Below are 14,679 nucleotides of genomic sequence, written 5' to 3' on the forward strand. Positions count from 1 at the left end.
TCACTTCTCCCCTCATTACGTTGCGCAAATTGTATAAATTCCTCTACACCTCTCTCATACTCAGCACTAATACGTGGTAAATTAATCCAATTTCGATCCATATTCCTAAATTTGACGAAATTACAATTATACAATTTTGTATATAAAATTATAAATTTAATCATACAATCAATTCAGTCATACAAACATACAATTAATAATCATTTAAATTATCAATTCATAGCATATTTGAAAAAAATGTTCAAAGCCACAACAACATATCCATATTTGACAAAAAGTTCATAGCATATTTGACAAAAAAAAATTCATAGCATATTTGAAAAAAAATGATCAAACATTGAAATAAAAGCTAACATACTTTGCCTCTTCAAGAACGACAGAAAACACAACAAATTTGACAAAAATGATCAAAGCCACAACAACATATGCATCAAGAAACGAAAGCAAACATACAGGTTTAATGGAAAACATGACGAGGGCATAAAGGAAGTACCTGGAATGGGCGCGACAAAATACAGTTCACGATCTCAGGGTCGAAAATGACGATTCTGATCGGTCAAAAATCTTCCCCAACGTCAAAACTGGCAAATGCACCGAACAAAATGCAGTTTAAACGATGAAAAATGGTAGAGAATGAAAGAACAGGGTCGCTGGAGAAGAAGCAAGGTCTGAAACAGTTTCGCGAAGAAGACGAAACTGTTTCGCGTTTTTTTGTTTTTTTACCTTTAGAAGGAGAATCTGCCGCGGTTCTACACTTAACCGCGACATAAAGGGGGAATAGGCCGCGGTTCTACACTTAACCGCGGCCTATTCATTTTAAAAAAATAATACAGAATGGCAATTTTGAAATTTTTTTTAACTTATATGCCGCGGTTGGGCTCCAAACCGCGCCATATACCCTTAAAATTTTAAAAATTACAGAGATCAGGGAATAGGCCGCGGTTCTCTGGCCAACCGCGGCCTATTCTCCAACGTTCAGAAACGCTTTAACTGCCTTCCCAACTGCTTTTTGGGGAATGTCAGCAGGTGGCAGGGGGAATAGGCCGCGGTTGGTCAAAGAACCGCGGCCTATTCCCCCTGCCAACTGCTGACATTCCCCATGAGGCAGCCCCTGCATTAAATTGACAGGGGAATAGGCCGCGGTTGGTCACAGAACCGCTGCCTATTCCCCTGTCAATTTAATACGAGGGCTGACTGATGGGAATGTCAGCCCCTGCATTAAAGTGACAGGGGAATAGGCCGCGGTTCTCTGACCAACTGCGGCCTATTCCCCTATTATTTCTTATTTTATCCAAACGTGGGTCAAAGGGGATGGTTGACTGTAGTATATGCCGCGGTTCCCCTCTGAACCGCGGCATATTCTTTCGTTTTATTTACAGAACTGCCACTGCGCACCATTATGCTGCGATTTCTGGTGAACCGTGGCATAATGTGCGCTGTAAAAACCCAATTTTTTACTAGTGTTTTACAAAGGTATTTTTGTAGAGACATGTTGTACTAATTCAATTCATTTCAGATGTGACATTTAAACAACTACATCCATTACACATGCATTGCATTGGAGGTCAGAGTTTTTTTCTTGTAACTTAAAAGTCATGAAGTCATGTCATGTAAAATAATGATGCAAGTGAGCATTAAGAAATTGACATGTAATCTACGGAGAATCATTCATTCATGATATTTCAATAACCCAAAAATTCATATTTCAAATATAATTTTGCATCTATTTTAATATAGCAAAAAACATTACAGCTATAATATTATATTTGGATTTAATAACCTGAAAAGATGTCAATCATGAAAAAGAAAAATAACAAATGTACTAACGAGTACTATGTGATTATTTGTGCATTCATAAAAGTACTCTGTTAAATAGAATACAGTCAGAAAGTTTTTTTCTATTATTATCTAATTATAAACTTTCTTATACATTAAAATGAAAATTCTTAAAATAATAAATTTAAAAATCATGTTGAAAATAAATTTTTAATTGATTCAATACGTAAAAGTGTGCATGGATCAAATAAAACCTAATATCTAGTACTTTGATTAAATACCATTTCGAGACCAAATATTTATAAAAATCTATATAAGAAATTGGTGTACATATACAATTGTGTATAGGATAGAATGAACTTTTTACTATAAATTGATTTTGTTTACACCAATGTGGCCCGTTGAAAAATATGTCTTAATTATTTTATTATGGTTTTTGTTTTTGTTTTTCCTAAATGGGTTGGAATTAATTCATAAGCTAATAAAATTATAATTTGAAAAGTAATGAGTATTATACGAACCTTTTCTTTCTGATTTTACATGTGTAATGATAAGTTAAGTGCATCGAAACCAAATTCCTCCTTTATGCCCTAGAACATCTTGGTTCGGTCACTAGATTTCAACTTGCAACAAAATTAATAAGAAGACAAGGAACAACCACAAGATAATCGACAAGAGAGATTTACCTATGGATTTTCATTGGTAAATCATAATTATTTATAAATTTTGACTATTATCTACAGATTTTGACATTAGATAAGTGTCTTTTCTTATAGTGGGAGTAGGCTACAAATATAGGTAGACTTTGATAGTACCAAAAGTAGAATGGAATTCTTCATTTTCAATAATTCTTCAAGTATATATTAGTTGGTCTTATTGTGGAACAAACCACATTAAACTTCACAAGTTGTTTGTGTGCTTCTTCACTTGCATGTTTGTGAAATTTAGGTAACAAATGGATTGGTCCAAATTTAGGTTGATATTATAAACATCTGGCAAAGGAGTAATACACAATATGTTTAGCATGTGAGTGAGGTAGGAAGAGTTGTCCTCACGGTGTGAACATTATTACTATTCTTGGGAGAGAAAACTTTTAAAGCAAAATAAAAATAAGGTAGGGAAAAACAGTGCAAAATGATGATTAACTTTTATGTTTATGCTTTAAATTTCATGAAATGTGTGCATGGATTTGTGAGACTTGTGAGAGGCAGATTCCAAGGTTATCATCTAATTATAACATAACCACACATTTATTCTATAATTTTGCTTTATTATAAAAGTTTAGACACACTGTCTTTATAGTTTATTTTAGTTCCTTTCTTTATAAAATACATATATTTGTCCATATATTTAAGCAAAATTGTTAATGTGGAAGAGAATTTAAATATAGTGGAGTGGAGAATAAAACTATGAAATTATGATATATCAATAGGTCATTATCTGTCTTCGCCTAACTTACACTTAATTTGGATTTGGAATGAATAAATATTTTTCATGTGTAAATATTTTTATGTAATATTTTCATTTTCAATTTAAAATATTTTTAACTTTAAAAAGTGTTCCATATGAGTCACGTGTGAGTGTGGCCAAATTCACATGTCCAATTTTTGTAATTGTACTATTGTTGATTTACACACTATCATCCAAATCCTTCAATAATTGCATATCCCTACATTACTGCAATTTCATACTCTCGTCCAAATTCTTCAATTATTGCAAATCCCTCCAATTGCATGATTGTTGACACTTATACTCTCATAAGTAATTAAACTTCTATTAACATTTCAAAATTGCTTTATGTGCATGACCTAATTGACACAATAACAATATATTCACATTTGTGATATGTAGATGAATTTATATTAATAATTGAAGCAGGTGCATATGAAGATGATGATATGGAAGAAGAAGAAGATCCTATGTCAAAGCTTATAGTCATGTTGTTGTCAAGGTTGAGCAGAAAACCAAAAATATAACATATCAATGAACAAGTTATCTTCTCTAACATGAAATTTAGGTTTTGATTAGGTGTTGTTCATGTTTTGTTTAGATTACTTTTAAACTCAAAAGTTAAAGTTAGACTTTTGTTTATACTACACACTTTATGTTACACATCTTATTATTTTTTATTTTGAAACTTTTATTATATATGAGTGGAACAATTTGAAATATATATTATGTTCTAGAAAATTTGTTGTATTTCAAGTTTTGATTTCGTGATTAAATAAATAAAATTAAAAAAAAAACAAATTTAAATTTGTTATGGTCACAATAAATTTAAATTTACTACTATTTTTTATAAATGTATACAAATATCTAAGTATGTTATTAAGCAACAAACTTAAAATTTTAAGTCAGTTGGTTAACAACTTATGTTAGTCAACGAAAAACTTAAAATTTAAGTTTGTTAGTCAACAACAGACTTAAAATTTATGTCTACCGAATCTAAGTCTGTCATAAAACAGATTTAAAAAGTCCGACTTAAAAAGTCTATATTGTAGTAGTGATATTCACATATTTGTGATTGGTAGATGACGTGAATCTAATTAGCATAATTGAAACTTGAGTAACTAAAACTATAGTTACGATAACTGAGAACTAAAATTGAAATTAAACTATGTATAAATAAAACAAGAATCTTTTTCTACACTCAAGAGGAAGCAGTAATTTCTTCCATAGAGTCAATAATTAACTCTTCATAAGACACTTTCTTACAAGAGTAATCTCTTTCCCAATAGAAACCAGGTCTTTGAGGCAAGGTAACTATTGAACTTTCTTTTGTTAACATTGATATAACATGAGACATTGTTGGTCGATCATTTGCATATTGTGATACACACAAGAGACCCACATGAATACATCTTTTCACTTCGTCAAGATCAAATGACTCACTCAATCATGAATCCACTAATTGTAGAAATACACCTTCTTTCCATAACTCCCATGCCTATCAACATTTTATACAAATTAGACAAAGGAGAATAATATTAAGAAAAAGAATACATTTTATAGTAATTTCACCTACATGTCCAATTAGATTAAGAGGGTGATCAACATCATAAAAGCTAGTATTTCTTCTTCCACTAACGATTTCAAGTAGTAACACTCCAAAGCTATAAACATCAGATTTTGTAGAAAAAATTCCTTCCATGGCATATTCAGGAGACATGTAACCACTACAAAGAAAAAGTAATTCACAATATGAAAAAACATAATTTACAATGCAAAAAAACAAACTTTAACATATTCTTTTGTTGGATAGAAATAGTTTTGAAAGCTTACTATGTTCCAACAATCCTAGTAGTATTGGTCATGGACTCTTCCTATGTAAACATTCTTGCCAATCCAAAATCAGGAATTTTTGGATTCATATTTACATCAAGAAGAATGTTACTGGCTTTCAAGTCTCTATGAATTATTTTTAATCTCGAATATTTATGAAGATAGAGTAATCCTTGAGAGATTCCTTCAATTATATTGAAGCGCTTCTTCCAGTCCAAAATCGTGCCTCTGTCACAATCTTCTCAAAGAAAGTAAACATAAATATTCTGAGAATATATACTAAAGATAAAGGTAACAAAGCAAAAAGAATTTCCCTAAACTACAAAATGCATGAAGCATATTGCAAAATTAAGTTCAAAAATAATTCTCACCAAATAGATAGTAGTCCAAGCTTTTGTTTGACATGAACTCATAAATTAGAATCGTTTCCTCTTGATGAATACAATATCCAAGTAGTTGTACAAGATTCGTGTGCTGAAGTTCACATATAAGCACCAGTTCATTTTCGAATTCCACGATTCCTTGTCTTGATGATTTTGAAAGTCTTTTTATGGCAACTTCTTGCTCAGAAGGAAGTATTCCCTAAATGGCAACAAAAGGATTATTAGACCTTTATTAGAGAAAGTTCTTAGTAAATTAAAACTTGGCTTCATATCACCTTATAAACAGGTCCAAATCCTCCTTCACCTAATTTGTTTTCAGGATTAAAATATTAGGTTGCCCACAATACCAATGTAAAGGGAAATACTTCTAGATTTTGTCTGATCTTTAATTCATCGTCAAAGCCTTTTGTTTCGGTATAAATTTACTGGGACCGAAGGACTAACCTCGATAACGTCGTCTTCTGTCTTTCTGCCCGCTTCTTCTGATTTCTGACCGTACGTCCTCGTGTTGACTTCAGCCGTACGATGATCTTCTGGCTTTAACCGGGGGGGAGGTACCTGAAAAGGCACTCTGACGCTCAAGTTAGGCGTGTATAGGGAATTCTCTGTGAGAGAGAATTGATGAGATGAGAGATACGTTGTTTAAACTGTGAGTAAAGTGTATTCAGAGAACGTACCTGTTTGGAACCCTTCAGCCTTTACTTATAGGCTTTGGGCTGGCATATGATAAAAATATAAACAGAATAACAATAAATATAAACGATCTTACTTAGCATATCTTTGCTTCTGTTAAGATATATCCGGTGAATATATCTGAATGGTATATCTTTGTGGATATCTTTTACGTTGGCCATTTACGCTAGCCTTGGGCCTTGAGCCCAGTAAGATTGTAGCGCTATGGTGGGCTGTTGGCCCACTAAGACTGTTCGGTCTTTCGGACTTTCCGGCCGTTGGAATTATACCACCGTACAACCCGCATTCTCCATGTCAGAGAGACGAAACGTCTGGAAAATATTTATGACCACTGCGTCAAACCTTGACATCAACAAAACAACACGGATTAATCACATAAGACGGACGTCTATGTCAAGAACGGACACGCATGAAACAAATGGTCGTATAGGAAGACCGATCGAGTTTTACATATGGAGCGGGTCCTTCTCCCAAGCTCGGGTGCGACGGACGGTACCCGTGTCCGGTCTAGACTGAAACTATAATTTAGTAAGTATTCAAGATTAAGGTTAAACCAAATTAACGATAGTGGGTCTGTGATTGGGCCATGATTAGTATTTTGTTAATTATTGGCCCATGAAGAAAACTATAAATACAAGTCAAAGGTAGGAGGTGGTACGTTACATTAAATGCACATTTATTTCGCTTTATCTCTCTATCACTACATATCCATCTGATATTGATTACTGACTTGAGCGTCGGAGTACCATTAGCAGGTACCCGGACGGACAAGAAGAGAAACCTGGATGGTGGAAGAGCAGGAAATTGTGTAGGAGGACGAAAGACAATCTCGACAGGAACAAAATCTATTTGATGCTGCGAAATCTGCCATATTCTTAGTCTCCACCCCTTTTCTTGTTTTCCCTGTTTAGTTTACAATATGAATGATTAAGATTGGGATCAAATCATGGGATTGAGTTCAATAAAGCATCGAGAACCTTGTTTATTTCACATATATAACCAACCTTCAAGACGACGTTTTTTTTTTCTTTATGGCAAGAGTAATTGCACATATTACTAACAGAGCAGCTAGTACCGATACAACAGTTATCCATATCCACATTTTTTTACCTGCATATGATCCATTCGGCATTCACAAACACAAGGGACTAAAGCTAAATATCAGTAACTTTTGGGCTACTTTAAAAGTTATAAACTAAATTAAAAAGGACGTACTAGGAAGTTTTGGAATTCTGTAAGATAAACATACCTTTGTGATGGGGTTTGTTTAGAAGTACGAAAAATTTAATGCCCCCACTAGCAAAATTAGTACCAGTGGTGAAGTTCTTGTGATAGAATACACAACCAGTTCCATCAACATAATAGCTTTTGAATCCAGCACAACTGCAGTTTCTCCAGCACATATCCTGACAATCACTTAGCCCATAACTCGAATTTTCTAGATTGTTTGACATGGCTTCGTTGGGGTACCCTTCCCTGCTGTCAAATGCATCACCAGGATGCCTGCATAAGGGTATCTCCTCCCATCGTTGGAACCCTTCATCTGTGTTGTAGCCATAACACAGATCAGCCCTCGCAACATTAATATTATCGACTCCATTCCGATTTATCAGCTGCCCAGTTTCGAAAAGCGTCCATATTGTATGTTCTTCATTGAAAGTTGTTATTGAGAAGTAGCTTTCGTTTTCGTTTGAGACAATCTCGTAGTATGTGTCGTGCATGAGTCTACCGTTTCCCAGATTTCCACTTGCCCAACACAGTTTTCCTCTTCGCTTGATGATCAATTTACTTTTAGTGGGTTCCCATTCAAGTTCAAATGCCCCAAGACTTGGTTGGAAAATAGTCAACCACGAAACTAGTGACCATTTATGGCAACTCCTGTGATTGACGCCTAACTTCATCCCAGGGATCAAAGTATCAGTAGGATAATCAAAACTTTGCCACAACGTTGTGTTTGTTCCATTTGAGTGAAGTTGTTGCAGCACAAAGTTTCCCGTGTCCAACAAGGTGGCCACAGTGTTTTCGGAAGGTTGTGGTGAAGCGTAAAGGATGATGGGTTCAGTATTGTTGGATTCTATTTTCAGTACACCAGAGTGGTTTAGCAGCAGACTTGCATCCTTGTGAACAGGTTGATTTCTATTACCCACCCACACTGTCCAATTCTCATTTTTGTTGGCATAGATGATCAAGTAACTTGTTTGAATCTTCATAACATAATAATAACCTTTTTGAGAACGTAACAGGGTGGTGCTGTTAAGTTTTTCTCCAGGCTTCAGACTGTGCTTTTCAGAGGTAACGTGGATACAAGTAGTCAACCAGCAGAAACTCAAAGCAAGCAGAAAATGTTGAGGTTTACAACTGACCATCTTCGAGTTTGAAAGTTCAGACTGCAAGGTTTACTATCCCTCGATGTGGGAAGGGACCATCGTTTATCATTTAGGAGTAACGAGTGGTGCTCGTTAACTGCCTTCAATTTCAAGTGCATTTCGTAACTTATGCACTATGTTTTACGGTACATCCAGAATATATAAGAGTATTACCACCAATATGGAAACTCCATCATTCTAAACACTTCACCAACCATCATTGTAAACTTTTTGACTATCAAAACATCATTGTCCTTTACATTCAGTAACTTTTGCTATGCTTAAGGTTAGTTTGAAATTGAAAAGTAGCTTCGTTTAACTATGTTAAAAAATTATAACAAATCAAGGTTTTCTTTTAGAACAAATAAACACAAAATGATATAGAACTATTTCACTTGAAAAATCATTTGGGTCAATAAATGAGAGAATATTTTTAGTGTTGTTAAATAAGTTGAGATGAATATGCATGGACATTATATGTATCAATCATAAATCAGCGACACACTCATTTAACAGATGAACACAAGAATTTTCTTTTCCTATATATAGGCGACCAAAATTTAGTGAGAATTAGAAACAAAATCCATACACTTAGTGAATGGAGTTTAAAAAAAAAACAACTCTCCAGCATTGCTCTAAACCAAGTAGAAAGCGCATGATTGAGAACAAGCAATGCAAAAAGAATTAACTATATTTGTTCAGCAGGGGTCCAAGCCACAGGGATCGATGGTTAGGCTTCCTCACCCAAAGGAGAATTTGATGGTTTGCAATAAATATAACTTTCAAATATTAGAGTCGACCAAATGATAACATTATTAATGTTAATACAATGAAATGATTAATTTTAAAACAAAAAAAAAACATAGATTTGATAAACATTAACTAAAATAAAAATTTATTTAAATTTATATTAATCAAATAGATATTAACTATATAAAAAAATAAAGTCACTAGTGAAAAAATAACATTTTATGACGTAGTTACTTGGGACATAGTTCTGAACGTTATAATAAGTCTGCACATTTTATGACATAACAAAAATATGCGTTATAATAGATCAAACATATTATGACGTAGTTTCTGAAATCAGTCATAATATGTGCAGTTTATTATGACAAATTTTCATTTGTCCGTCATAATATTATAACGTAGATGTGTTAATACGTTATAATATGTGATGTATTATGACGTAGATATGATTTTCAGAATTAACGTATTATGACGTAAATTGTTTAGTACATCATAATATATATTTTTTTTTAAAAAAAATAATTATTATAATTGACATCTAATAAAATTATAATATATTTATGTGATCCTATATGTTAGAAGTTAATTCAAAAGATAAAATTCATTTCTTCAAATCATGATACATTAGAAAAAAATATATAATAAAATGTGAATACAGCGTAAGAATGGTCTAGATTTTCTAGACAAAATTCAAATTAAATTCTCATTTTCAATTATTCCTATCAATTAATTGAGGAACAAGTGATAGTTTTATACGGTTGAGGGCACAAAATGTGTGGCTAAACCACAATCCTATATATTCCCCTGCATATTGCAAATTAATATCAATACAAAAAAGAGAAAAACACAAACATAATTGTGATGTTCACCATATGTTTAAAATTCCTCAAACTCATGGTATAGCACTTTAATGCAGTGATGTCTAATATTTAGTTTAATGAAGCTCAACCTTATAAGAATAATTTGCTGACTCTTAACAAAGACCCAACATATTATCTAGTTCAGAGTTAAATAACTATTAGTCAACAGTTCCAATAAAAATTACCAAGTAGCTCAGAACTCACTGTCTCTAAATTAGGTTTTTTATATGTTATAGATAATGGATAAGGACATACCACTGAACAGTTTAAAAGACGTGAAAAGGGTTCTTCGTTGAGTGGTCAATGCTAAATCAGATTTCTTTGATAAGTAAAGGGCAAGATCAATAATGATGGGCCTTGCTCTTTGATTCCTGCATAGAATAAGTAATATAAGTCAGGGGAGAAAAACATACAGAATATAGTCTACAGAAATTTTCAGATGCATAATAATCAAATTCACTTACAATTTCCAACCAGCAATGTGTGTATGCTCAATGAAATTTAGATTCCTTGAAAAATTCAAGAAAACATAAAGCAAATTTGCAAAAGCAGAAAACATATATCAAACGGGTTCAGGGAGTAAACTTTTTGCATGTTTGACTTGATAAATGCTTAAACTAAAACTATAAACAGCATGGAATGATCTATACGAATCTGGATTTATGCCAAATGATACACTATCAGAGATAAAGAAGATGCCGAAACTAGAAGACTAAAATCATTGAGTACAAAATACCATGAAGCAAATATTTACGCAGTTATGCAGGTATTATAAGCTTTCCTTCTTTGTAACAGAATCTATTTCAACAACTTAAAGAATAGAATAAGAAAAAAATCAAGCAACCTCAAAGAAAAATGAGACAAATTATAAGATAATATATTCATATGTACAATAATCATATAAACTATATACCATGAAGCTGCAAATTCAAGTGCACAAGTCTCATTACTATAGTGCATGTGCAAAATCTTAACTATACTGGCCAATTCTTAAGCAATCAACTTTGCAACAAAGGAGTTACAAGTTTTCAGAACAAAAAACATTTAGCAAATATAAGCTCAATCATAAATAAAAGGATATCCTAGTACCCTAAATGCAACAAAAAATGCACTACAAGGTGGATGGGAAATTGTTTTCTGCTGCAATTGACCTGTAGAATATAGACATCAATTTTGCCTTTACAGCATAACTTTCAAGACTAACTCTTGATTCTGAATCAGAATTTTCAACTCCAACAGTACCTACATTCAACATCAATAATATATAAATATTGAAGAGTAAACAAAAAGAAATATATAAAACTCAAATTTGGTTTTGGATAAAATAGGTATATAGTGAATTATACCCGTAAAATCTCAACCTTCTGGTTGGATTCCCTCTTCAAAAAGAAACGGACAAACTGAACAGTCAAGAGTACCTTGAGAAGGCAAAAGTTGTGTTGGGTTCGAGAGAGGAAACAAAGAAACTCAGAAAACCCAGAGAAAAAGGACAAGAGAGAACACAGAGAGTTTGTAATCTAAATATTATGTGAATTGTAATTGAAAACGTGAGTTGGCTACAATATATAGTCAACTAACGCCACAACACAGAAAATGACCGAACGGTCATAGCAAAAGGCTGGACGGTCTAAGAGAGACAAAAGGCCGAACATTGGCCAAAAAACAAACCAAGGAACCGAACAGCTAACCAAGCCACAAGGACCGATCAGACTGTTCAGAACACAAACATAAAACCAAAAAGTAAGTCTAAACAACAATTCTCCACCTAGAATTGATTTATTACATGAAAGAATAAACCGAACGGCTAAACAATCAGAGACCGAACTGTAGAAAACAATCCTGGACAACAACATAAGAAACTTCTCTCTAGTGAGCGGCTTTGTCAACATATCTGCGGCGTTGTCTTCGGATGCAATTTTGCAGATTTGAACATCACCGGATTCCACTATGCTCCTGACAAAATGCAGCTTGACGTTAATGTGCTTCGTTCTGGAATGGTAAATCTGTTAATTGGCCAGATGAATGGCGCTCTGGCTGTCACAATGAAACAGACAGACTTTTGATTAAAACCTAGTTCCTGAACCAAACCTTTTAACCATAGTGCCTCCTTAACCCCTTCAGCTAGTGCACAGTACTCGGCTTCAGTGGTTGAAAGAGCAACGACTGATTGCAATGTAGACCTCCAGCTCACAGCAGTACCAAACAGTGTAAACACATATTCCGAACGGGATTTCCTTGTGTCCATGCACCCGGCAAAATCAGAATCAACAAAGCCTTCAATATAACCTCCACCTTGAAAGTTATTCTGGAAGAGTAATCCAGTATCAAGAGACCCCCTTATATATCTGAGCATCCACTTCAATGCTTCCCAGTGAATTTGTCCAAGATCAACCACAAACCGACTGAGAACACTTGCACCATGTGCCAGGTCGGGTCTTGTGCAGACCATGCCATACATAATGCTCCCAATCCCATTTGAAAATGGAACAGATTCCATCTTTCTCCTTTCATCCTCAGTCTTCGGGCATTGTTCCTTGGTGAGTTTCAAGTGTTGACCGATCGGTGTGCCAGCAGGTTTAGATTCAGCCATCCGATACCTTGAAATCACCTTCTGCAAATAACTCTTTTGAGATAAAAACAAGTTTCCACACAGTTTATCTCTCTTTATGTCAATGCCCAATATCCGCCTTGCTTCCCCTAGCTCCTTCATCTCGAAAACATCACCCAACTTTGCTTTCATCTCATGAATCATGCTCCTGTCATTGCTGGCAATCAGAATATCATCCACGTAAAACAAAAGATATAACACCTCACTGTCACGATTCAAAGTATATACACAGTCATCATAATTGCACCGCTTGAAGTTTAGCTTTATCAGAAAATCATCAAATTTCTTGTACCACTATCTTAGACTTTGCTTCAAGCCATAGAGAGGCTTCTGCAACAGATACACCCTATCATCCACAGGGAAACCCTCCGGCTGCTTCATATAGATGGTTTCCTCCAAGTCTCCATGCAGAAACGTCGTTTTCACATCCAACTGTTCAAGATGCAAATTGCAATGAGTAACTATTGCCATCAGAACTCTAACCGAATAGTGCTTCACCACCGGAGCAAAAATCTCATGATAATCTACACCTTCAATCTGAGTAAAGCCTTTGGCAACAAGCCTTGCTTTGTACCTTTCTTTCTCACCCCCCGGTATAGCTTCCTTTCTCTTGAAGATCCATTTTGAACCTACAACCTTCTTACCCTTTGGCAGATCCACTAGTCTTCAGGTGTTATTCTTCTTCAAAGCCTCCAGCTCTTCCTCCATAGCACCCTGCCAAAGATGCCAATCGCTGCTGTCAAGAGCCTCCTTGTAACTTCTCGGTTCATCCGATCGTTCAAGATCTTCAGCAGCGTTCAAGGCGTAGCAAATCAGATCTGTCTCTCCAAACCGTTTGGTCGTCTTAGAAATCCTTCTTTCTCTATCACAAACGAGTTGATAATTCCTCAAATCAACAACATCTCCTCTTGAGTGACTTCCCTCACCAGATATACCATCTGTATCATCACCAAGATTTGTTCGCACTTCACTCGTTCGGTTCTCCTCTAATGACCGAACGTTTTCATCTTGCCCTTCATCCGTTCGGTTTTCCTCAGTCAACGACCGAACGACTCCATCAGTAGTATGCTCCACCTCTACGAGAGTCTTCTTCTCGCCTCCAGAGTTTTCAGCATGCATTGTCATCCTTGTTTCATCAAACATGACATCCCTACTAATGATGAACTTTGAAGGTTTAGAATCTAACCTCCACAACCTGTATCCCTTAATTCCTTCAGCATATCCAAGGAATACAGTTCTCACCGCTCGAGCATCCAGTTTGTCACCTTTGACATGAGCAAACGCCAAAGAACCGAACACCCTCAAGTGTGAGTAATCAGCTGGTCGTCCACTCCACACCTCCATTGGCATTTTAAAGTTGAGAGTCGAAGATGGACTCCTATTAATCAAATATACGGCTGTACTGGCAGCCTCTCCCCAGAAAACCTTTGACAACCCTGATCCAAGCAACATGCACCAAACCCTCTCCAGAATTGTTCTATTCATCCTTTCAGCCAAACCATTCTGTTGAGGAGTTCCAACCACAGTCTTGTGCCTTCTGATCCCTTTCTCTTTGCAGAACTCATTAAACTCCTCTGAAAACGAACTCCAACCCATTATCAGTTCTCAGACATTTCAGCCTGTACCCCAATTGGTTCTCGGTCTCTGTGTGCCACTCCTTGAACCTTTTAAACGTTTCAGACTTATTCTTCAGAACATAAATCTACACTCTCCTCAAAAATTCATCAATTATACTAAGGAAATATGCCCCTCCACCATGAGTTAGAGTTCTTGCCGGTCCCCACAAGTCAGCATGGACATATTCAAAGGGTCGTTCGGTTGAGTGCTTCCCTTGACCGAACGGTGTCCTATGTGATTTCCCAAAAACGCAATGATCACAGAAATCCAGCTTCTGCAGTTTGTCTCCCAAAAGTAAGCCTTGCTTTTCCAATTCTTCAAGACCCTTCTCACTGATATGTCTC

The 14,679-nt window shown here is 35.1% G+C and overlaps 1 pseudogene; it reads right to left on the reverse strand.

Annotated features, from left to right (window-relative positions):
• Nucleotides 1-4,426: 4,426 nt before the first annotated feature.
• On the reverse strand, nucleotides 4,427-8,618 carry LOC106754797 (annotated as a pseudogene).
• Nucleotides 8,619-14,679: the final 6,061 nt, after the last annotated feature.

This window comes from Vigna radiata, unplaced genomic scaffold (assembly GCF_000741045.1).
Source record: "Vigna radiata var. radiata cultivar VC1973A unplaced genomic scaffold, Vradiata_ver6 scaffold_278, whole genome shotgun sequence".
Taxonomy (NCBI): Eukaryota; Viridiplantae; Streptophyta; class Magnoliopsida; order Fabales; family Fabaceae; genus Vigna; species Vigna radiata.